Below are 27,824 nucleotides of genomic sequence, written 5' to 3' on the forward strand. Positions count from 1 at the left end.
GAACTTTTCACGTCCAAGGAGCTCAATGTGCTTTCTGTGTACAACAGGGCCACTGAACTCCACACTGGCCACTGAACCACAGCAGTGGCTTGCTGGCTTGACATCTCCCAAGGAAAATGTTGAAATCGCATGTGGAACAGGAAAATGACCCTCGAGTACGAGGGGAAAAAAAAGAAAAAGATCATCTGGAGCGCGCCAACCCATGTCCGGACAGCCCAGTTTCGCCGACAAGGTGGCTGAGTGGTTGAGGTGATGGACTGCTAAGCCATTGTGCTCTGCACGCATGGGTTCGAATCCCATTCTCATCGCTCTCCATGTCTGACACGTGTGCCTGTTCGACGTCGGCCCTCCTGTTGTTTGCTCTGGTGCTAGAGCCGTACATTTTCTAGCGGTGGCTGAACATGGTATAGTAGGCCAACGTCGGTATCGTGCAGTGACAGTAACAGTACTTACTGCGCCCCATAAGAAATCGTTTGTCCCTGTTCAAAAGAGATTGTGCGATGTCCTGCGGCGTTCGCAAAGCAAACCTTTGACAGTTTGAAAAGAGGAATTTATTCTGCTTACTGTGCGTGCAGTAGTTACAAAGTTGAACGTCTTTACACGATCTGCTGCAGTTTTCAGTGGGCGGGCTTTGTCAAATGGCTTGAAAAAACGCACTGTGTTTCGGCTCGGTAAACATCATGAGAAGTGTCCTGCATGTTTTCTGTGTATAGCTGTCTTTTAACGCATACAGAATTCATTCGAAATCATTGATTTCTACAATTAACAAAGGGTCCCTTTTTGAACCTGCGAGAAGCATTCTTTCAATGTAACAGATTTACTCCGGGAAAAGGCAGCATGACATTGAGAGTAGCTCAAGCTTTCAGCACCCGTATCAGACTGCGTGTAGGCAGACACCGCTCAGAATCCCCTGTAAGATTCTCCCTCAATTCCGTTTTGCAGTGCTTTAGCTCTTTCAAAAGGCTTCGCTTTGCTAGTCACAATCCAAGGCTCATGACAGCATTTGAAAACATTCACCACTGTATTGGCCAGGAATCGAACCTGGGTCAACTGCTTGGAAGGCAGCTATGCTCACCACTATACCACCAATGCACGCCCGCAGGAAGCCTGCAGGACACCACCAGAGAATGCTTTTTTTAAAAAATTTTTTATTAAACAGAATTTACAAATACAAATACAACAAGAGGATCAGAGTCATGTACAAGAGAAAAAAAACACAGCAGAAAAAAGCATTTAACTACCAGAGGTAATTAAGTAATTATGTGATCAAATTGTATATTTTACACGCATCATATTTTCCTTGCTTTAATATTTCTCAATTATTTATAAACTTTAGTTTCAACATGCATGCGTTTCCTGTAAAAAATAAAACTCAGCACACAGTTTTTCTTTTAACAACATTTCGAGTACCTCTGGCATTCATGAGAAAGACATACACAAAAGCAAATAACTAACTCTAAGACTGTCTAAACTATTGAGTTTTTCAAAGAACCAGAACTATAACAGTCCTTAACACTTAACTACACCATTCCAAACTAACACTAAAGAAACACTAGTATATACTGGTATAAGAAATAAAACCAAACATAATCATTAACTGAGCAGTCACTGGGAGCAAATCTCCTTCCCGTCCACAAAGGCCCTCGCTCCCACAAAGTAGGCTCTCCTCCCCTCTCTTCTGGCAGCTTCAACCTGGGGCCACAGCTGGTTCCTGGTGCTCCTGTCTGCGGCAGACAGGTCCTCTGCAAACCTCAGTTTGTTCCCATTCAAATACTCATTCCCCCTCGCCGCTCGCCACAGCATGTCCCTCGCCGTCCTCTTGGTGAACTGTATTATAATCGATCTGGGGCGCACTTACTCAGTTCGCTCAGACATGTTCGCTCTCCCGAGCCTGTGAACAAAGTCAATGGCCGATATTACGTCCTCCTGGTCCGGCAGGGTCCTTTTACAGATACCCTTCACTGTTGCAACAAGGTCCTTATCACGTTCCTCTTTAACTCCAAATAATTTTAAATTCCATCATCGACGGTTTCTATCTACATCGTTCACTTTCAATTCAAGTTCTTTAATATGCTTTTCTTGTTCGGTATTTACTTGTTTAAGAACTTTTACTTCACTCTTTAAGTCTTCAACCTCTTTAAACACACAGTCCATGGACTTTTTATGACTTTCGATTGCGACTGTATTAGATCGAATCATTTCCTTCAGCTCACCCATGCTCTGTGCCATCATGTTGAAGATGTTGGTCTGGAGCTCCTCCAGCGTCAGGTCGCCCCTTCCTCTCTTGGCTGCCGGGGTTTTCACAGGTGTGCTGGGCAGGGACTCCGGCTCTTCCTCTGAGTCTCACTTGGGCTGCGAGCGCTCGCGTACGAGCGCATCTCCAGCACTCTTTCCACGTCCCCTCCAGCTGCTTCACTTTTCCCTTTAGTTGCCATCAATTTTCTTGTAGTGCTAAACATATACGATTGAGGTATCTTAGATTTCTCCTTCGAAGACCCAGCACTCTCTTTTCTTTTCTCAGTGTTACTCATATCGAAATTCTTAAATCTAAAAAAAATCGTTTTTTTTTCTTTCAGTTATAACTGAAGTTTAAACAACTACTGTTAAGTCCTTATTTTTCAGTAGTCAAAAAAAGCAAAAATTAACATTCAGGTCATGAAAAACTCAAAAAAAACTCCTCAACCACTAAACTTTACCTCCCACCCCTGAGCGCCATCTTGAACGCCCCTACCACCAGAGAATGCTCACGATTTCGGAAGCTGTCTCCGGGACGTGCTAATTCCGCACATCCTGAATAAATCATGATATAGTTAGTTGCTGTAGCTAGACGTTCAAATGAGTTTCATGGCCAGATGGACTGTTTCCTCCAGCGGTATAGTATTGCAGTTAGACAGCACGATGCCTGCAAGACTATGTCACGCTAAACGCCACAGATTTCCGAGGGTTAGGGTTAGGGTTAGGCTCTTATTATGGCGATTGTGGCCGTCTGCTCTGCGAGTCCTCGGTCTCCGGCCGTCTGATTGGCGCTCTTTTCTTTGGGGGGCGGGAAGTGTCCGGCCGCAGGGGATCTTGGGACCTAGCTTTGCATAGCGGCTTCCCAGAGTGCGTCGTTTCCTGCACACTGTGGCCGGGTGTTTTCCGAGTTATCGCACGGATTGGGCACGCCCGCAAGCCGAGAGCCGCAGGCGATGAGCCCGGAGCTGAACGGGCCCCACTGGCTCATTTGTAAGGCCAGGTGCATTGCCAACCACGACCGGCAGGTCAGAGGCTTTGAAGGCGGCCTGGGCTCCTGAAGCTGTGCAGCCACACACTCTACAAATCTTTCGCCTTTTACTAAAGATTTCCGTGGAGAGGAGCATGAATTCCATGCAATTTTTGTGCTTCCCTGCCTTCAGGTGGGGCGCAGCTGGGCTGGTCAAAGAGAGAAAACAGAAATATGAAGCATTTCAGCAACGACATGCCATGAGACGATTGATAACGATCTCCATAGGATCCCCACGGTTGCCTGGCAACCGTCAGCTTTGCGCAGTGGCAGTATCGTAGCCTGTGAGGTTTAGCCGAGGCGCGATTATTGCTAGTTGAAAACTTTTCCCAATACCCCGCTTCCGCTGGTTTGCAATGCAATCGGCGAAAGCAATTTTTGACAGTCTCGTCAGAGAATGAGGAAGGTGTTTAAAGACAGATTTTGTCATGGTAACATCATGGTAGAAAGAAACGAGCTTGTTACGTCTCAACAGAAACGCTCTTTAGCTCTTTCAGCGTTATGCAGAGAACAGCGTCTGTCGAGATCACTTTTGAGTCAGCGCGAAACGCCGTGTGCTGTCAGTTTGATTTCATATTGTTCGTAGCGGCGCCCGGCTTTTGTCTGTCAAACGTTAGGTTGCGCTTCTTCATGCTGCATCGTCGGCATGAGTGGAGCTTTTTAAACGTCTGTACTTAATGCGCCCCATAAGAAATGGTTTGTCCCCGTTCAAAAGAGATTGTGCGATGTCCTGCAGCATTCGCAAAGCAAACCTTTGACAGTTTGAAAAGACGAATTTATTCTGCTTCCTGTGCGTGCAGTAGTTACAAAGTTGAACGTCTTTACACGATCTGCTGCAGTTTTCAGTGGGCGGGCTCTGTCAAATGGCTTGGAAAAACGCACTGTTTCGGCTAGGGAAACATCATGAGCAGTGTCCTGCATGTTTTCTGTGTATAGCTGTTGTGGGCATTTCTCTGTTGTTGATTCTTATTTTGTGTGTAACAAAGTGGCATTTTCATGTCCGGACGGGGAGACTTTATCATTCCGACATGAAGCCACCCTTAAGTCCTCTGAGGCGTGTCTGTCTGCAAGGCTTGTATTTTGGAAATGTTTTTTGAAACGGAGAACAACTTTGAAATAGGCTTCCGCCGGCGCCTCGCGATCCAGGTAAGATTGTAGCAAGAACGCAGTGGGGACAGGGCTTGCTGTAGTCGTGGCCGAGTGGTTAAGGCGATGGACTAGAAATCCATTGGGGTCTCCCTGCACAGGTTCGAATCCTGCCGACTATGTTGTCCGCCTCCAGTCGGTGTGTTCCGGCGCAAGCAAAGAGGCGCGAATGAGGAATGGGCCCCTGAGACAGTCATTTGCCTGTTTCACAAATGATCGTATTTTACTAGAGATTCTGTTTGGGATTCAGATGTGCATTCGGACAGCAAACCCTTTCAAGAAATGATACGTTCTGGATGAGGTCAAAGGTGCTGGAACACTGTATTTAGGATGTGTTTGCAGTGATTGTGTGTCTCCTGCTTCAACGCAGTGATATATAGATGTGCTCCTGTAATTTATTGGTACAAGCCCAGGGCAGTAAGCAGTCTGAGGATTTATTTCCAGACGGCATAGAGCAGTGAAGCAGTGAAGTAGTGCAACACACTGGATCATTATATTATTTGAATCTATTCTACTTAAATTATTACATTATACACAACTTGAGTTCATTTTAAAAATTAAAAGGTAATGAAAGCAATGCATATTCATGAGGAAGATTATACAGATATGCATGTGATAATCTTCCTTTTATCATGTAGTGTGTCATTTGGACACTTTGTGGGCTTGAAATACAAAGAAAATCATGTTCTATGGTACAAGATAAATACAAAACTTAAGATTTTATTTTAATTAGATTTGTTTATAAAGCATAAGCAATCATTTAATACATTAATATATGTGAAAATGACATTTTAGCATCATATTACATACAGGTCTCTAGCTTCAACACAGTGATATATATATATGCTCAGTGATTTATTGGTACATGCCCAGGTCAATAATCAGAATGAGGATTTATTTCCAGACGGGCTACAGGTAGTGTTGTGAAATACTTCAACACACTGGATCGCAGATTTAGACCCCCTGCACTCTTACTCCTTAAAAACCAAAGAAATGAAGATATGTAGCAATCACATTGCAACAGGGCTGACAGTGACTTAATGCTTATACTAGTGGACTTCTGGTACCTTTAGGGTACGGTGTTCCCTGAAGGGCTCTCAAACCCCGCATTTCAGATGCCTAGCTGTTTCGCTGATGTGTTGCACCTCAGAATCACTTTTAAACCTTACCTCTGGTATCTTTAATCCCTATTGCTCAACGCATGGTGAAAGTATTGCATAAATGTGTCTGAAAATGAGCAATGGGCACCTGAGAGACTCATTTGCCTGTTTCACAAATGATCATATTTGACTAGAGATTCTGTTTGGGATTCAGTTGTGCATTCTGACAGCAATCGCTTTCAAAAAACGATACATTCTGGATGAGGTCAAGGTGCAGGAACACTGTATTTAGGATGTGTTTGCACTTATTCTGTGTCTCTAGCTTCAACACAGCGATATATGTATATGCTCACTGATTTTTTGGTACATGCCCAGGGCAATAATCATTATGAGGAATTATTTCCAGATGTGCTAGGGGTAGTGTTGTGAAATACTTCAACACACTGGATCGCAGGTTTAAACCGCCTGCACTCTTACTCCTTAAAAACCAACAAATGCAGATATGTAGCAATCATATTGTAGCAGACACTCATTTGCCTGTTTCACAAATGATCATATTTTACTAGAGATTCTGTTTGGGATCCGGATGTGCATTCTGACCGCAATCTCCTTATCGCGGCTTTGCCCTTCTTGGCTCTTTGGACAATATCTCCATCTTGTGGTCGTTGTTGGTAATGTCTAGACAACATCTCCATCTTGTGGTCGTTGTTGGTAATGTCTTCTTATGCCCTTTTTTATTTTAATTCTCTATTAGTTGATTCTAGAATCTCTACAATGGAGTTGAAAACATCAGTTTTATAGCAGACAATATGACATTATTTATAGTCCAATAAGAAACTTATTACCCTGTTTTTAACATAATAACAAATTAAAATTGATTAAAACTAAGTTTGGAACACCAGGGAACATAACAAATGATTTTTAGGAAAACCATGAGGTTCTCTGTGTCCGATGCCTGCAAGGGGAGAAAGCTAGAATCCTTTGATTTTTTCAAAATTTGAAAATAAACATCATTTAACAACAGCTTTCATTCCTAGGAGTGAAAAACAACCATTTTTGAAGACATATTAGTTTCTAAAACACTACAATAAAGTTAAAAACATCCGTTTTATATTACATTATTTTGTGTGAAATTTGTCATTTTTTGCACTATTTTTAATAAAATCTCTAATTAAAAGTGATTAAAATTAAGTTTGGAACAACAAGGAACACAAAAAAAAAGATTTTAAGGAAAAAAATGATGTCTTCTGTGCCAGGTGCCTGCAAGGGGAGAAAGCTAGAATCCTACCCAGGCTCCTGGAGCTCTGTCCTGGCTAAAGGAGGGTGAATCCATCCCCTTCAAAGCTCCATGAAAAAATGATATTTTTAAATTTGAAAAAAAAACATTATAGAACAACATCTCTTGGTCCACAGAGAGCAACAATCCAACTTTGAAGAAAATCCATTGACTGATCCCCGAATCCTGAAGTTTCTTCGCATGATATCGGGCTTGCAACCACTTTCTGGAAAACGATGAAAAATGCCAAAAATGAAAAAGAAGTTATCAATTCTAGAGCCTAAGAGGAAAACAAGACAAATGTATATCTCCAAATAATTTTATGTGCTTCAGAAGAGCCCATACATGCATACATGAAACCACGCCCGTTTGCACGTAAGCAGACATGGTTGCACAAACGACTGCATGAAAGCACGCATGCATGCGAAGTCATCCTGTTGAGCATTTGAAAAGCCGCACCACGCCGCACTTGAAATAGCTCTTACATTAGTGGTAGACGCAGGAATCGCCTTTTTATTTACGCTCTTACCAACGCGATGGAAAGCAAAACAAAGCAAAGCAGAGCAAAACAAAACAAACAAACGAAAACCTTCACGTCCCGCACTTGCATATAACGCCGTTACGTGCCCAAGCGGTATTGTACGTCATCCTAGCACTGCACCCCGGGGCGTAAGGTATATGGGAACGAGCACACGCCACGAATTGTCTCGAATCACTCCCTACAGCTGTAAGGCGCCTTGAAGCCTGCACCCCCAACATTCTTCTTTGCGCATCTGTGAAAGGTAAACTCTTGAGCAAACTCTGAACCAGCTCTAAGGAAACTAATCTGATTAGACGTTACTTTGACTCATCTTTTTACTCTCAGTGCTGGATTGCTCAAACTCCAGCTAGGGTTAGGTTTAACATTCCCACACTACTAAGACACTTTGTTTACGCTCAGTGCTGGATTTTGGGAACTTCAGGACGAGTGGGAATTTTCTCCTATCTGTCAATTCTGTTTTGTTTTGGAGACTCTTGGCTGCCTATATTGTACAGTGCAGCGTGAAGGAAACATTTTCCAAAACTGTGTCAGCTCAAAAGTTGTAAGAAAACCTCTCCAGCTGCTTTACCTCTCTTCATTTTTGTCATTTAATGTGACAATCGATGTATAACTGGAGCCTCACATATGCAAATGGTGAGGCTCCAGTTCGACACCACTTTACAGTATATGACAAAAGCATGGCAGACTGTGCCGGACCAGCTGGTAACTTCCGCTTATTTTGACCATATTAAACATTGGAAATCTTCCCACTTGCATTTGTGACACTTGATTTTGGCTCCACCTAAGACACTCTTAAATCTTCAAACACTTTTCTCTTCTCCCGCAACACTCTTGTCTGTCGGCACTGTGTGGCAGCGTTGCAGGACAACCCATCTCACCACGGAAAGGAACCTAACAGCTTTGGTAAGAGAGGAGAAGAGGACATGGCCCGTACGGGGCTCGAACCCTCGACCTTGGCGTTATTAGCACCACGCTCTAACCAACTGAGCTAACCGGCCTCATGAGAGTGCCCCTCTCTGTGCTGCAAAAAATCGAACTCAGGGAATTTCTTTTGTCCTCCTTTGAATAGAAAGCCGTGTAATTCAGTGTACGGGCTTTCTCATGCAGTTTCATGGTTTCACAGCATTATTCAGCTGATTTTAAATGTACCTGAAGGAGAAACATTATTGAAGACCATCAATTACCAAGAGCCTTTGTCAAAGGTTTTGGTGGTCATTTTTAATGACCACAGAGCACTATGACCTCGGTTTTACATCTCATCCAAAAGACAGCGCCCTTTTACAACACAGCTTCTCCGTCACTATATTGGGAGATTGGGACCCGCACAGACCTCAGGGTGAGCGCCTCCCCGCTGGCCCCATTAACACCACTTCCAGCTGGAAGCTTTGTTTTTCCCTGTAGCTCACCCTCATCCAGGTACTGACCTGGCTCACACCTGCTTAGCTTCAGTGGGTTTTCAGTTGCGAGTTGCAAAAGTTGGGATGCAAGTGATGGAGCCGTTCGCTGCAAAAGCCACTGCATTGGCCAAGAATCGAAACCAAGCCTCCTGCGTGGCAGGCGAGAGTTCTAACAATGAACCACCAATGCTCAATGCCTGTACCTTCAAAAAAGACGCTTTTTTGGTGCTGTGTGCAAAAAGCGTCGACATCTACTTCCAGCTGCAAAATGCCATCCGCGGACGCTGTGAATTTATTTATTTAGACACCGCTCAGAATCCCCTGTAAGATTCTCCTTCAATTCCGTTTTGCAGTGCTTTAGCTCTTTCAAAAGGCTTTGCTTTGCTAGTCACAATCCAAGGCTTGTGACAGCATTTGAATACACTTGCCACTGCGTTGGCCGGGAATCGAACCCGGGTCAACTGCTTGGAAGGTAGCTATGCTCACCACTATACCACCAACACATGCCCGGGGGATCCCTCCAGGACACCACCAGAGAATGCTCACGATTTCAGAAGCTGTCTCCGGGACGTGCTGATTCCACACATCCTGAATAAATCATGTTATTGTTAGTTGCTGTAGCTAGACGTTCAAATGAGTTTCATGGCCAGATGGACTGTGTCCTCAAGTGGTATAGTATTGCAGTAAGACAGCACGATGCCTGCAAGACTATGTCACGCTAAACGCCACAGATTGAGTTTGTCCGTTCGTGTCAGTCGTCCTGCAGCCACGGGAAGTGGGACACAAACATGCTGCAATGCTTTCAAGACATTAGGATTTGTTTGTGCAACATCTGAGAAGAGTACTTGTGGCTTGAATGTGACTGACCAAGGTGTTTAAAGACAGAGACTGAAAACTGTTAAAGGATGAGTCAAAGTAACGTCTAATCGGATTAGTTTCCTTAGAGCTGGTTCAGAGTTTGCTCAAGAGTTTACCTTTCACAGATGCGCAAAGAAGAATGTTGGGGGTGCACGCTTCAAGGCGCCTTACAGCTGTAGGGAGTGATTTCAGACGATTCGTGGCGTGTGGTTATCTGAAGACTTGCTTTCCATGGCAGCGGGTCCAAGCGATTTCGCGTTGTTATAGTACCAGGAAAGGAGAAGCGGCACTTCGCCTCTGCCGTGCAGGCACAAGGCGACGTGCGGGAGACGCCGGAGTCGACAGGTTTCGAACCTGCGCGGGGAAGCCCCAACGCATTTCGAGCCCATCGCCTTAACCACTCGACCACGACAAAAGCACGACTTGTGGCGTGTACTCATTCCCATATACCGTAGGCCCCGGGGTGCAGTGCTAGGATGACGTACAATACCGCTTGGGCACGTAACGGCGTTATATGCAAGTGCGGGACGTGAGGGTTTTGCGTTTGTTCGTTTTGTTTTGCTCTGCTTTGCTTTGTTTTAGTTTCCATCGCGTTGGTAAGAGCGTAAATAAAAAGGCGATTCCTGTGTCGACCACTAATGTAAGAGCTATTTCAAGTGCGCCGTGGTGCGGCTTTTCAAATGCTTAACAGGATGATTTCACATGCACGCGTGCTTTCATGCAGTCGTGTGTGCAACCATGTCTGCTTACGTGCAAACGGGCGTGGTTTCATGTATGCAAAAAACTTTCCTGGGCTCTTCTGAAGCACATAAAATTATTTGGAGATATACATTTGTCTTATTTTCCTCTTAGGCTCTAGAATTGATAACTTTTTTTTCATTTTTGGCATTTTTCATCATTTTCCAGAAAGTGGTTGCAAGCCCGATATCATGCGAAGAAACTTCAGGATTCGGGGATCAGTCAATGGATTTTCTTCAAAGTTGGATTTTTGCACTCTGTGGACCAAGAGATGTTGTTCTATAAAGTTTTTTTTTTCAAATTTAATAAAATCATTTTTTCATGGAGCTTTGAATGGGATGGATTCACCCTCCTTTAGCCAGGACAGAGCTCCAGGAGCCTGGGTAGGATTCTAGCTTTCTCCCCTTTCAGGCACCTGGCACAGAAGACATCATTTTTTTCCTTAAAATCTTTTTTTTTTGTGTTCCTTGTTGCTCCAAACTTAATTCTATTCACTTTTAATTAGAGATTATATTAAAAATAGTGCAATAAATGACTAATTTCACTAAAAATACTAAAAGTAATATAAAACAGATGTTTTTAACTTTATTGTAGTGTTTTAGAAACTAATATGTCTTCAAAAATGGTTATTTTTCACTCCTAGGAATGAAAGCTGTTGTTATATGATGTTTATTTTCAAATTTTGAAAAAGCAAAGGATTCTAGCTTTCTCCCCTTGCAGGCATCGGACACAGAGAACGTCATGGTTTTCCTAAAAATCATTTTTTATGTTCCCTGGTGTTCCAAACTTAGTTTTAATCAATTTTAATTTGTTATGTTACAAACAGGGTAATAAAGTCTTAATTGGACTATAACTAATGTCATATTGTCTGCTACAAAACTGATATTTTCAGCTCTATTGTAGAGATTCTAGAATCAACTAATAAAGAATTGAAATAAAAAAAGGGCTTAAGAAGACATTACCAACAACGACCACATGATGGAGATATTGTCTAGACATTACCAACAACGACCACAAGATGGAGATATTGTCTAGACATTACCAACAACGACCACAAGATGGAGATATTTTCCAAAGAGGCAAGAGGGGCAAAGCTGCGATAAGGTAAAATCATTTTTTGAAAGAGATTGTTGTCAGAATGCACATCCGTATCCCAAACAGAATCTCTAGTAAAATATGATCATTTGTGAAACAGGCAAATGAGTGTCAGCTACAATATGATTGCTACATATCTGCATTTGTTGGTATTTAAGGAGTAAGAGTGCAGGTTTAAACCTGCGATCCAGTGTGTTGAAGAATTTCACAACACTACCTCTAGCACATATGGAAATAAATCCTCATAATGATTATTGCCCTGGGCATGTACCAAAAAATCAGTGAGCATATATATATATATCACTGGGTTGAAGCTAGAAACACAGAATAACTGCAAACACATCCTAAATACAGTGTTCCAGCACCTTTGACCTCATCCAGAACGTATCATTTCTTGAAAGGGATTGCTGTCCGAATGCACATCTGAATCCCAAACAGAATCTCTAGTAAAATACGATCATTTGTGAAACAGGCAAATGACTGTCTCAGGGGCCCATTTCTCATTGTCAGACACATGTATGCAATGCTTTCACTGTGCATTGAGCAATAGGGATCAAAAACACCGCAGGTAAGGTTAGAAGTCATGTTCTATGATCATTTCTTTCAGCATTAGGGACTAAATATACTAAACGTATGATGCTAAAATGTTATTTTTACATATATTAATGTAATAAATGATTGCTTATGCTTTATAAACAAATCTAATTATAATAAAAGCTTAAGTTTTGTATTTATCTTGTACCATAGAACATGATTTTCTTTGTATTTCAAGCCCACAAAGTGTCCAAATGATGCACCTTTGACCTCATCCAGAACGTATCATTTCTTGAAAGGGATTGCTGTCCGAATGCACATCTGAATCCCAAACAGAATCTCTAGTAAAATACGATCATTTGTGAAACAGGCAAATGACTGTCTCAGGGGCCCATTTCTCATTGTCAGACACATGTATGCAATGCTTTCACTGTGCATTGAGCAATAGGGATCAAAAACAGAATGGAAACAGACGAGGCTGGGATTTGAACCCATGCGTACAAAGCACAATGGATTAGCAATCCATTGCCTTAACCACTCGGCCACCTCATCAACAAAACTGGGCTGTCCCAACTGGGTTGGCGTGCTCCAGATGATCTTTTTCTTTTTTTTCCCTCGTACTCGGGGGTCATTTTCCTGTCTCACATGCGATTTCAACATTTTCCTTGGGAGATGTCAAGCCAGCAAGCCACTGCTGTGGTTCAGTGGCCAGCGTGGAGTTCAGTGGCCCTGTTGTACACAGAAAGCACATTGAGCTCCTTGGACATGAAAAGTTCCAGATAAAAGCCATTTGTCATCCTTTCTCTTGGTGTCGATGTTGCTATTGTATGTAAAGGTGGCAACTTGCTCAGCGAGCAGGCGGAGCACACACCGAATGCAGATGTGTCTGAGTGGTGTGTCCAAGTGGCTGCAAAAGGACAGCACTCCCGGGGTGCTGTGGCTTAGTTGGTTAAAGAGCCTGTCTAGTAAGCAGGAAGCCCTGGGTCTGAATCCGAGTGGATAACTGCCTACGGCTAGACTTAATTAAATGCAAGTATTCATTTCCTGTCTTTAACACAACTTGTTTTTCTTAAAATGGATGCAACTTGCAAAACATGAAATACAAACCTTGCTAATCAGCGCTAGCAGCTGGCAAAAAAAAAAGAAGTCAGCAATGTTTTTTTTCTTTAACCTTAACCCTGCTAATGGAGAAGAGTTAAACGACCGAGTCTATGCAGCTTAAACGGTGCGCACGTCGGGTTCTTAGCTGAAAGGGTGGTAAATCACGCTCACCCCAGTCCTTAATCTTTTAAAGAGGATACAAAATTGAACCTAGTCGCCACATCACATACATCCTGTTCAATGATAAAAAGGTAACATCTATCCTCGCTCCAGAGTAAATCTCACGTTGAGGGCATATTTTTTTTCACTTTACCGTGAATCGGGCTCGGCTGCACAGAGGAGAGAGCAGAACAATGAGGTCACGGGGACAGGGGAGTCACACGCTGGCTGTTTGAACACGCGGAAGATCACTGAGGGATCCACAGTATATGGACCCTCCGTGCGCAATCAGTCCGCACTCCGGACTCTGAATCCTGCCATCCGAGTTAAGATCTCGGCAGAACCTGAAGCGCAGTTCCTTCTTAAAACGTAATCTGGTGAGCATTTCTAGAATCGTACTTGTATAGATGCAGCCTTTAATGTGTTGCTAGGTTAAAATTGATGACTTCTTGTTCAGTAGGCAACTGCCCTCTTGATTTCAGATTGAATTTCTTTATTACAGGGGCGCTTTTATGATGACAGAGTCATGTTCAGGTACTTTGCTTGATGGAGGAAGCTCATTTCGGACTCTGTGATCTGCTCACCTGGAAAGGTCTGCTGTACTACTACAAGAGAGAAGTAGAGTCTGGAAGAAGGGACAATTTTATGATGCTTTGGAAGGTAGTTTTTTTTTCTTTGAAATCGAAATGAATCAGAATATCAGAGCAAAAGACAAACTCTTGGTTTGGTTTAAAGAGATATGGTTTTAAAACAGACAAAATGTAGAAAACAGGTGTTTCTCACTTTTGGAAAAGAATGGACCGGGGGTATTTTACTAGTTGCAGTGCTGAGCTCACCGGGTTGCAGTCCTGCAGTGTTGCACCAGGGTCAGTGGTGCAATGGATAACACGTTTGACTATGGATCAGGAGATTGTAAGTTCGACTTCTGCCTGGCTCGGGTCGTTTTTAAACGCATCAGGCTACTCCCTAAGTAGCCTGTGCTACTTACTGTATTGTAATCGTACCCAGTAAGAGATTTCCTTCATGTAAATGAACTGCACCTGACAGCTTTAGAAAAACACCTGGGCTCAGTACGGTGCTGAGAGCTCAGCGTTGCTGTTGTTCTAATTAGCACGCACTGCATCGGCTATGAACCCGAACTTTTCAATTATTCCGATCAGTAAGTCAACACGTAGTCCACATGAAAGGTAGAAATATTCTCTTGTCTGTCTCTTGTTTGTATAGAACTGAATGTCCCTGACAATGTACTGTTAGTTTTAATTGAAGAACGGCATTTGTGTTCAAATATACCAGACAAGTTTACGTAACTGCTCATGCGACACTCAGTTGTAATTAGTCAAGAAATAAAGTCGAACAACAGCTGCGGGTTTGATTCTGAACGTATGAGATTGCAGCGCCTTTTACTTCCAATGACAAATGATAGAGATTCGAAGAGAGATCCTTCAGACCAGCAAGCAAACCCACGGCTATTTCGGTTTTCTATCTAGGCAACGTTGGTGTCTGCAATAGCATACATGAAAGCGTGATGCAATTTCTGTGGCTACATTTGTTGCACGTCATGCACAGTAAGAGTGTTTCTAACACCAAATAAAAAGTCAACAATTAGCGATCACGCCTTCTCCTCAGTTAACCCACTGAAACCCTTGCTGTTAACAGTTTTTTACTGCGTGCTTTACCAGCACCTACATATCGTGTCGGTTCTTTCAGCTTTATTCATTAGGTTTTCAAAGGCATAAGTAGAGCACCAGAGGTGCGAACGCAAAATGTGTGGTTATCTGAAGAATTGATTTCCATGGCAGCGGGTCCAAGCGATTTCGCGTTGTTATAGTACCAGGAAAGGAAAAGCGGTACTTCGCCTCTGCCGCGCAGGCACAAGGCGACGTGCGGCAGACGCCGGAGTCGGCAGGTTTCGAACCTGCGCGGGGACTCCCCAATGCATTTCGAGCCCATCGCCTTAACCACTCGAGCACGACAAATGCGAGCTCGCCGCCGCCGCATTCCTCCTATAATCAAACACGGACTGCGATTTGGCTGCGGAAACCTTTTTAAAGTTGCTCTCCGTTAAAAAAAATACCTTTCACAAGATTCGTGCCGGCAGACAGACACGCCTCAGAGGGTTTAAGGCTGGCTTCACGTTCAAATGATAAAGTCCCCCAGTCCGGATGTCAAAATGCAACTTTGGCAGACAGAAAAAACATCAACAAACCACAAATGTGGAAAAGGATTTTACAAGCTGCACCACACTGCACTTTCAAAAGCATTTACATTCGTGTTAGACGCAGGAATTGCCTTTGATTTGCGCGCTTACGAACGCCATGGAAAACGAAACAAAACTAAAGCCCTCAGCTCCTGCACTTGATTATAATGCCGTTACGTGTCGAAGCAGGAATTTACGTCATCCTACCACTGCAACACGGGGAATAGAGGGAAATGAGAACAATCTACGAATTGTCTCTAAACAGTCCCTACAGTTGTAAGACGCCTGGAAGCGTGCACCCCCATCATTAATCTTTGCGCATCTGTGCAAGGTAAACTCTGGAGCAGTCTCTGAAACGGCTCAAAGGAAACACGTGATTGATTCCATGTGCTTCTGGGGTTCATTTCTTATTTACATTTAATTCAAGGGAAAGGCTTGGGTCAGTTTCAGACGGCCTCCAACAGCGAGATTCAAGCGTCCCATCTTCAGCCCAATCTGCGCCGCCAGAACGCCAATGGCTCCTCTGGTCTCCGGGGTGCGGTTGTGACTCTGTAACCTAAAGTGTTGGTGGCAGACAAATGGAGACTAACAGGTGATGTCCTAGGACATGACTACATTGTGACACTCGGTGGGGATGGTGACCATTGCTTGGAAAAGAGTGCGAGGCCCCTTTAGAAAAACATTTTGTTAACAGGCATTCTGCCTCAGCCTAAACACCTATAGCTTGCAAAGCACATGCTATTAGACAGGCACCTCTGCAAGACCTTAAGAGTCTCTTAAACTAGTGATAGAAAGGTGTTCCCAATGGGCGATGTTCGGCTTTCAAATCATCTCTCCGTGGAAGCGCCGAGATGCAGCTGTTTAAGGCTTAGAAGCAGCTGACTGTTTCACTACCTAGCTGATCACTGTCAGTCAGGGAGCTCAGAGGTGAAAAGCCTGTCTGAGAGACAATTCGTCGTCGATCAGTTCAATATGTTCCGTACCAGCTCGGCGCACCTGAGATCATCTTGGTAGCCGTGTAGCTCAGATGAGTGAGAGCGTGTGTGTGTGTACCACCGTGATTGGATGCCGGTCCTTCTCAGGTCACAGTAAACCTTCTGCTGCCTAACTTCCCTAATTTTGGGGATCCCTTTGAAAAAGCAAAGGAAAAAAAAACTGGCTCTCATCAGCGTGATTGACCCTACCCAGTGTGCCCCAGTGGCCTAATGGCTAAGACACTGGCCTCCTAAAACAGGGATTGTGGGTTTGAGTCCCATTTGGGGTGCTCCTGTCCCATTTTGAGCGTAGAAATGTCCTTGTGATTTGCAAAGCTACAACCCGACCTTACTCAGTGAGCGTCTCTGCTTTTCTCTCACATACAGTTGGGAGAAAAACTTTTGTAAACAGCCCTTCGGAATGATGTGGATTTCTGCATGAATGGCTCCTAACATGTGATCTTATCTTTATCTAAGTCATAATAATTAATAAAGAGAGTCTGATTTAACAAACAACACACGCCCAACATTTGACATTGCTGTTTCTTTATTGACCAAATGGTTTAAACAATCAAGGTCATTGATGGAAAAAGTACGTGAACCCTTATATTAAGGAGCTAGTGGAACCTCCTTTATGACAAAAACCTCAACCCCCACTTTCTGTAGCGGCTGGTCAGACCTGAGCAGCGGTTAGGAGGTATTTTGGCCTATTCCTCTATGAAAAACTGTTTCAGTTCATGTATATTTTTGGGATGTCTTGCGCTGAACGGCCTGCTTCAGATCACGCCACAGCACTTCAATGGGATTGGGGTCAGGACTCTTACTTGGCCATCCCAAAATACGGAATTTCTTCTGTTTCAGCCACTCTGTTGTTGATGTACTCCTTTGTTTTTGTCATGCTGCATGACCCAGCGTCTTTCGAGTTTTAGATCACAGGCAGACACCCTGACATTCTGCTGTAGAATTTCCTGATACATCTTGGAATTCATCGGTCCCTCGATGATTTCAAGCCGTACAGCCTCCGCTATGCTTCCCAGGTGGGATGAGGTTTTGGAGTTGGTATGCAGTGTTTTGTTATCTCCAAACATAAGCTGTGCACATTTACCAACAAGTTCAACTTTTGTCACGTCTGTCCACAGAACATTGTTCCAGGAGTTGCTGTGGAACATCCATGTGGTCTTTAGCAAACTTGAGAGGGGCAGTGGTGGTTTTTTTGGGGGGGAGAGCAGTGGTTTCCTCCATGGTGACCTCGCATGATCACCACTCCTGTTCAGATTTCTTCTTATGGTGGACTCATGGACACAGACGTAAGACAAAGTCAACCACCTGTTCGCTAGATCCCATCCCCACTCAGCTAGTCAAAGATTCCCTCGAAGGACTGGCAGGACCTATAATTAGTATGATGAATGCATCGCTTACGTCAGGCGTTGTACCTGATCAATTTAAGGTAGCGGTTGTTAGACCGCTCCTTAAGAAGTCAAATTTGGATCCACAAGTTCTTAACAACTACAGGCCTGTCTCAAAGGTCCCATTTCAATCTAAAAGTTTTGAGAGAATAGTTGTTGCCCAACGTCAATCGTATCTGGATTCAAATAATATACTTGAGAAATTTCAGTCTGGTTTCTGAAACAGCATTAACAAGAGCCTTAAATTATATTCTCTTAGCTACTGATAGGCGGAATGCAACAGTGCTAGGTTGCAACAGTGCTAGGAATGCAAACGTTAGGTTGCGCTTCTTCATGCTGCATGGTCGGCATGAGTGGAGCTTTTTAAACGTCTGTACTTAGTGCGCCTCATAAGAAATCGTTTGTCCCCGTTCAAAAGAGATTGTGCGATGTCCTGCAGCGTTCGCAAAGCAAACCTTTGACAGTTTGAAAAGAGGAATTTATTCTGCTTCCTGTGCGTGCAGTAGTTACAAAGTTGAACGTCTTTACACGATCTGGTGCAGTTTTCAGTGGGCGGGCTTTGTCAGATGGCTTGGAAAAACGCTCTGTGTTTCGGCTCGGGAAACATCATGAGCAGTGTCCTGCATGTTTTCTGTGTATAGCTGTCTTTTAACGCATACAGAATTCATTCGAAATCATTGATTTCTCCAATTAACAAAGGTACCTTAAAGGATGAGTCAAAGTAACGTCTAATCGGATTAGTTTCCTTAGAGCTGGTTTAGAGTTTGCTCAAGAGTTTACCTTTCACAGATGCGCAAAGAAGAATGTTGGCGGTGCACGCTTCAAGGCGCCTTACAGCTGTAGGGAGTGATTCGAGACGATTCGTGGCGTGTGCTCGTTCCCATATACCGTACACCCCGGCGTGCAGTGCTAGGATGACTTACAATACCGCTTGGGCACGTAACGGCGTTATACGCAAGTGCGGGACGTGAGGGTTTTCGTTTGTTCGTTTTGTTTTGCTCTGCTTTGCTTTGTTTTGCTTTCCATCGCGTTGGTAAGAGCGTAAATAAAAAGGCGATTCCTGCGTCTACCACTAATGTAAGAGCTATTTCAAGTGCGACGTGGTGCGGCTTTTCAAATGCTTGTGGGCATTTCTCTGTTGTTGATTCTTTTTTTGTGTGTAACAAAGTGGCATTTTCATGTCCGGACGGGGAGACATTATCATTCCGACATGAAGCCACCCTTAAGTCCTCTGAGGCGTGTCTGTCTGCAAGGCTTGTATTTTGGAAATGTTTTTTTGAAACGGAGAACGACTTTGAAATACAGATGCAGCCATTCAAAATGCGCGGTAAAAACCCGCGGTACGGTAACCTACCCACAAGCCACCGCGGGGCACCGGAGCATACCGCAGGGCAAGTGATTGGCTGGCCAAAATGACCGACAGGGGCACTCGTGGTGCATTGGTTGGTAGTGCAAAGATTGAATCATTTAATGTCTTTACTGTGCACATTTTAATCCGCTTAGTTTTGAATATTTATATGGATTTTACCACTAAAGGGAAATTTTAGTAGCTGAGCATAAAAAGAAGAGGAGCATAACGCATCTGAAGGTCATAAACGATATTAATTTAAAACATTACTGTATGTATGTAAACTGTACTGTGTATGGCTGGTCTTGGTAGTTTAAAGAAAAAATACACACCAGTCTTCCATTTCTCCCTAAACATTTTAAGCATGAAAGTTTTATGAAACGGTACCCAAATATGCGATTGCTGTATAGAATGAATTTTAATTAAAAAAAAATATTTAACACGAACATTAAGCTGTTTACATCTTCCGCCTGAGAACAGTCACCCGTTGCTACCCAACGCAGAATGGTGATTGGCTGACACCATCTGACACCCCTCTGATTGGAGAAAAAAGACGTGCTGGTTTGCTATACCAGGAAGAGGATTTCTTTCAATTCTAAACGTGTATTTTAAAAGTTTAAGAAATAAAAACCTTACAGCGTACACAGATTTCTAAACTGATCAGGATCGTTATCTTTGTCTTATGCATAATAATGTTCACCGCTCTGTCCAGCAAATTAATAATAAACTTTATTTTATATAGCTTTTTAAACGAATAAGTAATTAGATTGCTCATAAACCTAATCACTTGCTTTTTCTTTTTATTTAGGCTCAGATTTCAACTATAGATCGTATTATTAATAACCATAATAACAACCAACCAACAAAAACAACCATATAAACATAATACCAACCAAAAACATAGATAACAACCACAATACAAAATCAAATAATCAAACCATTTTACACTCGCAAGTCCTCCAATTATCATAATCCCGCCCCTTATGCAAAACCAAACCTTCCTCCCATCCCAGTTTATCCTGTTTATCATAAACAAAATCCACCTCAATTTTCAACATAAAGCATTACACAAAATCAATACCTCAACACTCCATACTCAACAACGATAATTCACAAACAGCCAGAACATGTAACTACACATTCCCAAACATACCTACTTTCCATAGCCCCGCCCCTTATGCAAAACCAACATCCCTCCCCTGTTCTCTCTCTCCCCTGGCGGTTGTAATTGTTTTTATTTTCAAATAAATTTTAGCAAAGTCATGTATTTTAAAAATCTTAAGATTTTTCTATATATGTCTTTATTTAGTGGTTTCATTAGTGACAAAGGCTAAACTTTCTTGGAAAAATGTCTTTTATGTAAACTATGTTTGCTATTAATTCATTCAGGGCTAAAATATGTTCATTGTCTTCTAATGAAAGAAGGGTTCCTTTCGCCGTAGTCGGGAGCCTAGCCTTTAACTAGTAAGTACTGTATTTACTGGGTTTTTGAGGGGGGTGTCTTTCGCTGGAAATCTCACCTCCTACTTTGAAAATACCCGTGAAACCGGTTCAATTCGTCACAGCCAGCACTCCTGCAGAGAGTTGGGTTGTACTTGCAGTGTATACAGTACACGCGTTATGCTCTTCGTTAATGTCTGTGAAGTTTTATTTAATCTCTGAGCCATACTGATTCTTCTGGAAGCCAGTTTCCGCCAGGGAGTAAAAAAAATACTATGGTATTCTCTCCAATGCAGTGCAGTTAAAAACATACCTCTGATGCTGCTCCTAAATGAATATCGTTTATGACCATCAGAAGCTTTATGCTCCTTTTCTTTTTCCAGTGGATTGAACAGGGAGAGGCATTTCATGATGTACTTTTCACTGATGAAACAACAGTGGCTCTGGAACAGTTTTCAACCAAGTCGTTTTATAAAAAGGGGAGATATGTACACGTTACTGAAGCTAAAAGTTTAGCCTTTGTCGCTAATGTAAACACTAAATAAAGACATATAGAAATCCCTACGTTACAGACTGTATATGGCTGGTATTGGTAGTTTAAAGAAAAAATACACACCAGTATTCCACTTTCTCCCTAAACATTTTTAGGATCAGAGTCTTACATGTGGTTATTTCGAAAACGTTTGTACGTGCTCCTTCTTACCATGTTACTGTTTACCGTTACTGACCATATTAAGTTTAAGTACGCTGGGCAAACGTTCCGAGGTCAAATTCTTCCAGCACGGGGGTACCTTTAAAGCGGAGACGACGGCACCGAAATTTTTTGGCGCGCCTTCTCTTTAAAGCCCTGGCCAAATATGAAGACAGTACGTACAGTTATAATTCAAACTGAATTAAAAACTACACATCCCAGTTACCATGGTGGTGCTTGTGATCATTGCGTTTAACCAACGAAACAGGGCGAAAAATCAGTCACATGACTTTGGGGCAGAGTTTCGAAAGCTTAACCTATCAGCAACAAAGCGAAATTTACACGATAGGCTACCTCAAACTGTCAGTTACACGACTGTGTATGTCGCTTAAGCCACTCCTATTTGGTATTTTAGTTATGGAGGCGAGAAGACGCCCCCCCCCCCCCCTCTGGGTGCCTGATTTGCCGCCATCTTTAACCGCTTCGTGTCCAAATCGCAGTAGCTACGCGTACGAAATAAAGTTCATCCCAGCTACAAAACATATATATTTTTGTGGTAAGAGGGAGCAAAACATCAGTATTTACTGCTATTAATTAGTGTATGATTTATAGTTGAAATCTGAGCCTAAAAATGAAGTTAAAATCTCGACAAAGCAATGTAGGAAATACAGAGAAAATAAATCCTTTCTGACATCTAAAATCAGTTTCGATCAAGGTCTCTAAAACGAACAAGAAAAAGAGGATTTTCGGAGGGCAATTACGCTGTATTTATATAGAATAAGTGATTTATGAGCAATCTAATTTCTTGTTCGTTTAAAACAGTGAAATGTCAGCTGCAAAAGATCGCACCAGAAACAGCACTCTCTCTGCCTGTCATAGACGTTCAGGAAAGGCTGAATGAAGTCATGGTGATCAATAATAACAGTTGTAGGACAAGAAACAAAAGATAGTGAAAACTTAAGATTTTTAAGGCTAAAACTCAAATTCATTCTACAAATTAAGGCAAATGAAAATTCAGGACGTTAAAGTGCTAGAGGTGTAAAAAAATACAAAAATGCACATGAGCAAAACGTTTTAGAAATGGAGCAAACAGAATAAAAGCCATGCCTATAGTGCAGAAGAGGGATGCAGGAACACTTGCTTAGATATACAAAAAAATCACAAAAAGGTCTATGTTACAAAAGAACATGTACACATGTACATCAATTTCCCTTCGCGATCAATAGTCTTATCTATAAACATGAAACAGAGTGAGGAATCAGAAATTAGCATGCATAAAAAACAGCAATTCTGTCAGTGAGCCCTAAATGAATTAATAGCAACTATGGTTTCATGGAGGGCTTCTCAGATAGTTGGGCATTTAGGTAAACTGCCAGGTGAAAGGACTTGTAAACATATTTTGTTAAAGCAAGTCAGTTTTTTCCGCAACACATAAAAGACATTTTTCCAAGAAAGTTTAGCCTTTGTCACTAATGAAACCACTAAATAAAGACATAAATATAGAAATCTTAAGATTTGTTTTATTTAATGTTGGTAGCAGGATGAACTGTCAGGTTGAGCTAAGTGTATATTTTGTCGCAGGGTTGCTGCAAGATGTTAACAGTGAAAAGGGTATTTAGAAATGAGTTATTTCAAGATGAAAATTTTCAGAATAATTGCAAATCTAGCAGGATAGAGAAAGCACAGAAAACTGGCAGTTAGATTGATCAGATTAGTATGAAAAGTCATTTAGCAAAGGGAATGAGAAGAGTGACAAACTAGTATACTTTAGATCTTTTTTTCTGAACCAGGGAAAATCTGATCATGTTTCCCTATAACAATAATAAAAAACTTTATTTTATATATTACCATTAAAGGTGGCATCTCAAAGCAATATGGTAGATGTAAAAACAGATAAAAGGACCACAGATTACAAAGTAAATACATATAAGAAAGACAAGCAGTTAGAGGTGCGACCAAAATTAGAAAATGAAGCAGATACAGACACTAAGTCTTCTGAAAAGAAAGGTTCTGAGGTTAGATTTAAATGCACTCAGGGTACGTGACTGATATCACTGGGAATACAAATTGAGAGCTCTGGGGTGCAGCTGGAGAAGACCCTGTCACCCACAGAATGTAGATGTTCTTGAGGACAGCTAGAAGACCAGAGTCAGACAGACAAAGGTGGGGGAGTAGACAGATAATAAGCCATATACTGTAGGTACAGAATGAGGATGAGGAATTTGAAGTTGACTCGAAACCTGATAGGTAACCAGTGCAAGGACTTGAAAACAGGTGTAATGCATCCCTGATAGGATTCTCGCTGTCATATTCTGAACATATTGAAGATTGCTCAGTGTGGATTTAATTTCCCCAGTGAACAGGATGTGCATTTATTAATTCTAGGAAAAAAAAGCCTTTCTTAATTTCTCTAGTTCTTAGTTTCTCTAGTTCCCTTTAAAATAAACTATTATCCCACAATGCAGAGTATTAAATGGCCAGTATTTACACATGATATTTGTGATTTAAAGAAATTAACACAAGCAGCTTTTGGGGATTTAAGTGTTGGCTGAGTTATTGCAGGATAAAAGACTAGAGATGTTGGTAAGAAGAAGATAATTTTGGGAAAGCTAAGGAATACACTGATAACAAGAACACTTCCTAATGGGGTTAGGCATACTTTTGATGAAGATGATGAAGTTAACAGACTATATGTTTACATAGATACTGAAATGAGGATTGTATTTTAGATTTTGTGCAGTTACTAGTATTGAACTTTGTGTTGGATGCACATGAATTGAAGGAATGGGCAAACATAGCTGATGCGGATCCACAGAGCCAGCATATTAAGATGTTTATAATTAGAGGTAATTTGTTTAAATAACTAGGTATGGATACTGATGTGCAAGAGAGGTGGAAAGGCCAGCACTATAAAATATTTTATTCTCAGTGAGATGCTGCCATTTCATAGTGGGTTTCTAACACTGTGTATAGTCCATCTATTTCTAATCTCTTTATCCAGTACTGAGGATTTGGAGCCTATCCCAGTAAGCAACGGACACAAGGCAGAATACACCCTGGACATAGCGCCAGTCCATCACAGGACAGACAGACACAAACACACACACACCAGGGCCAGTTTTCCCATAAACCAATTAACTTACCAGTATGTTTTGGAGTGCGAGAGGGAGTCATATCACACATACGGAGAAAAACCATGTAACCCAGAGAGAACATGCAAACCCCACACACACAGGATGGCAGGAATTGAATCTAGGACCCCAGTGCTCCAAGATAGCAATGCTAACCACTTTGCCACCATTATAAATGGATGGATATCTTAGTTATCTTTCTAGTTCACAGGTTTGCATGCATAATTTAATTTTGAAAGGCGCTGAGACATCAGGTACTACTGTTGTATTTATGAAAAAGAAACAAAACAAAAAACATGCTAACAACTGTGCCATCCTACTCCTTAGTTAATACATTTTATTATTCATAAACAGTTAACATTGTTAGCAAAATATTTTGAATTATATTTAACCCTATTTTTTCTTTAGTTTTGTATTTAACTTATTATATGATAGTCAGACTTAATGTATATTTGAACAATGAAAATATATTTTTACAAGATTTTACATTAAGCACTTAAAATTATTATGGTTAATAATAGTAAACTGTAACATGCTGTAACAAGATCGGTTAAACTGCTAAGAAAATCCTTTCAGAGAAAATGTTTCAGGTGTGAAGAACAAACCTGTTCCCACACACCCTGCCCCCACTACCATTAGAATATACACAAACATTTTAGCGTTTCATTCTGAGCAGAAGACCCTCACACCTGAAGAGTGCTGGCTGTGACGAATTAAACCGGTTTTACAGGTTTCAATCACAGATTGGGAATCAGTAAAGTAACACACAGCGCCACTGGATTTGATAATACTGTACCTAACCAAAATCCGCAATATGGAAACAGAACCTGTGTAATTGTTGATAGATGATGTACTCGTAACATTTTTTCAAGACGAACTACAACATTTAAAAAATGACTTGTATGTACTTGATATCTCTAATCAATCCACGGGTTCCAGCACAAAACGAAACTAAAACGCATACCGTTTCGCGCTTCTTATTAGTTGCTCAAAAGTAATTTGACCGTATGAAATGCATAATATAAACCTAGAAACATATACGTGAGCAGTACTTAAGCACTGTAGTATCGGTGTTAAGACATACCTCTCAAATACTGTAAATCAAGTTAAAAATATCTCAAGACCGATTCTGGTCGTAATGAAACCATGTTTCGTGTATGTTTTCTTTTTCATCTTGAAATAACTCATTTCTAAATACCTTTTTCACTGTTAACATCTTGTAGCAACTTTGTGACAAAATATACACTCTGACAGTTCATCCTGCTACCAACATTAAATAAAACAAATCTTAAGATTTCTATATTTATGTCTTTATTTAGTGGTTTCATTCGAAGCTTACAATGTTTAGGGAGAAATGGAATACTGGTGTGTATTTTTTTCTTTAAAGTACCGAGACCAGCCATATACTGTATGTTTATGTTAAGATTTCCCTTCAGTGGTAAAATTAGATATGAATATTCAATACTTAAACGGGCACAGTTAAGACATTAAATATACATATACATATTGTATACAGTACAGTTTGCATACGGTAATATGTTTATGTTACGCGATTAAAAAATAAATAAATAAAACTGAAAGGTCCAGCACCAGCTGGATTCGAACACACAACCTGCCAGGTGGTAGTCACGCAACTAGACCAGTAGGCTACAAGACAGCTCGCATAAGCAGGCAGGCGAAACAGCCCTCCCGCAGTACACGGATATAATCATACCGTTATTAAATTCTTGAGATACGCGATTCCATATTATATTCCCTTTAAATCAAATTCTAAAAGTATGCTTGTTGACTCCGGTATCACGTTAGTTAAAGACTTCGAAGCTTACAATGTTTAGGGAGAAATGGAATACTGGTGTGTATTTTTTTCTTTTCATGATAGGTGTCGCATTTTAAATCATTTTCGTAGTTAGAAATTATGAAACGCCCTGTTAAAAGCAAGGAAGTTTTTATGCCCGTTGAAGTAAAACGAAATGCCTGACAAAGTATGGCTTGGACAGATTCCAAGTGCTTGTACAAATGTGCTAAAGAAATTATACTTTGAGTATACAGCTTGTCCAAAGTCATCCATTATTAATACAATTAGTAATATCTTCAGTAAAGGCTTTGATGCATAAATATTTCTGATAAAGTTAGGTTGTGTACTTTTGTCCAACTGAGCAATCTTGCTTTCATAAAATATACCAACATTTTAATGACTGATGATTAACATGCTGTAATACACAGTTCAAAATTAAAGGCTCAAATGCTGTACATGAGAGGTTAAGCTCCCCCTGGCGGTTTTACAAGGCGACGCCGGATAGTTAGTCACGTGACACACGTGAACCGCGTGATACCCCGGTGGGCGTGTCGCGGTATGCCGCGAAATACCTCACCCATTTTGAATGGCTGCATCTGTAGGCTTCCGCCGGCGCCTCGCGATCCAGGTAAGATTGTAGCAAGAACGCAGCGGAAGTGGGGCTTGTTGTAGTCGTGGCCGAGTGGTTAAGGCGATGGACTAGAAATCCCTTGGGGTCTCCCCGCGCAGGTTCGAATCCTGCCGACTACGTTATCCGCCTCCAGTCGGTGTGTTCCGGCGCAAGCAAAGAAGCGCGCCTCCTTGCTGTTCCTGGTGGTTTTAAAACGCCCAATCGCTTGTACCCGCTGCCTTGGAAATAAGTTCTTCAGCGTCCGCGAATGGCATTTTGCAGCTGGAAGCAGATGTCGACGCGTTTTGCACAGAGCACCAAAAAAGCGTCTTTTTTGAAGGCCCAGGCACTGAGCATCGGTGGTTCAGTGGTAGAATTCTCGCCTGACACGCGGGAGGCTCGGGTTCGATTCCCGGCCAATGCAGTGGCTTTTGCAAAAAACCCACTGAAGCTAAGCAGGTGTGAGCCAGGTCAGTACCCGGATGAGGGTGAGCTACAGGGGAAAACAAAGCTTCCAGCTGGAAGCGGTGTTAATGGTGCCGGCGGTGGGGCGCTCGCCCTGAGGTCTGTGCGGGTCCCAATGCCCCAGTATAGTGACGGAGATGCTGTGTTGTAAAAGGGCGCTGTCTTTTGGATGAGATGTAAAACCGAGGTCACAGCGCTCTGTGGTCATTCAAAATGACCACCAAAACCTTTGACAAAAGCTCTTGGTAATTGATGGTCTTCAATAATGCTTCTCCTTTAGGTACATTTTAAATCAGCTGAAAAATGCTGTGAAATGGGGGGGCACTTCAGGCCAGTGTAGGATTTGGGTTACAAGAACCATGAAACTGCACGAGAAAGCCCGTACACTGAATTACACGGCTCTCTATTCAAAGGAGGACAAAAGAAATTCCCTGAGTTCGATTTTTTGCAGCACAGAGAGGAGCACTGCTGTGAGGCCGGTTAGCTCAGTTGGTTCGAGCGTGGTGCTAATAACGCCAAGGTCACGGGTTCGAACCCCGTACTGGCTAGCTCCTTTTCTC

At 42.0% G+C, this 27,824-nt stretch overlaps 7 non-coding genes and 1 pseudogene across 7 annotated transcripts; 5 read left to right on the forward strand and 3 right to left on the reverse strand.

Annotated features, from left to right (window-relative positions):
* Window positions 1-1,020: 1,020 nt before the first annotated feature.
* trnag-ucc (transfer RNA glycine (anticodon UCC)) lies at window positions 1,021-1,092 on the reverse strand. The gene has a single exon. It is a non-coding gene; the product is annotated as a tRNA-Gly (tRNA).
* A 2,204-nt stretch (window positions 1,093-3,296) lies between these two features.
* Window positions 3,297-3,402, forward strand: LOC148633559 (U5 spliceosomal RNA; annotated as a pseudogene).
* A 115-nt stretch (window positions 3,403-3,517) lies between these two features.
* Window positions 3,518-3,659, forward strand: LOC148633560 (U4 spliceosomal RNA). The gene has a single exon (XR_015933934.1). It is a non-coding gene; the product is annotated as a U4 spliceosomal RNA (small nuclear RNA).
* Window positions 3,660-8,249: 4,590 nt separating this feature from the next.
* Window positions 8,250-8,323, reverse strand: trnai-aau (transfer RNA isoleucine (anticodon AAU)). The gene has a single exon. It is a non-coding gene; the product is annotated as a tRNA-Ile (tRNA).
* Window positions 8,324-9,153: 830 nt separating this feature from the next.
* On the reverse strand, window positions 9,154-9,225 carry trnag-ucc (transfer RNA glycine (anticodon UCC)). The gene has a single exon. It is a non-coding gene; the product is annotated as a tRNA-Gly (tRNA).
* A 17,632-nt stretch (window positions 9,226-26,857) lies between these two features.
* On the forward strand, window positions 26,858-26,939 carry trnas-aga (transfer RNA serine (anticodon AGA)). The gene has a single exon. It is a non-coding gene; the product is annotated as a tRNA-Ser (tRNA).
* Window positions 26,940-27,152: 213 nt separating this feature from the next.
* On the forward strand, window positions 27,153-27,223 carry trnav-gac (transfer RNA valine (anticodon GAC)). The gene has a single exon. It is a non-coding gene; the product is annotated as a tRNA-Val (tRNA).
* A 515-nt stretch (window positions 27,224-27,738) lies between these two features.
* Window positions 27,739-27,812, forward strand: trnai-aau (transfer RNA isoleucine (anticodon AAU)). Its single transcript has one exon. It is a non-coding gene; the product is annotated as a tRNA-Ile (tRNA).
* The last annotated feature ends 12 nt before the right edge of the window (window positions 27,813-27,824 follow it).

Source organism: Lepisosteus platostomus, unplaced genomic scaffold (genome assembly GCF_059453375.1).
Source record: "Lepisosteus platostomus isolate fLepPlt1 unplaced genomic scaffold, fLepPlt1.hap1 Scaffold_46_H1, whole genome shotgun sequence".
In the NCBI taxonomy this organism is placed as follows: domain Eukaryota; kingdom Metazoa; phylum Chordata; class Actinopteri; order Semionotiformes; family Lepisosteidae; genus Lepisosteus; species Lepisosteus platostomus.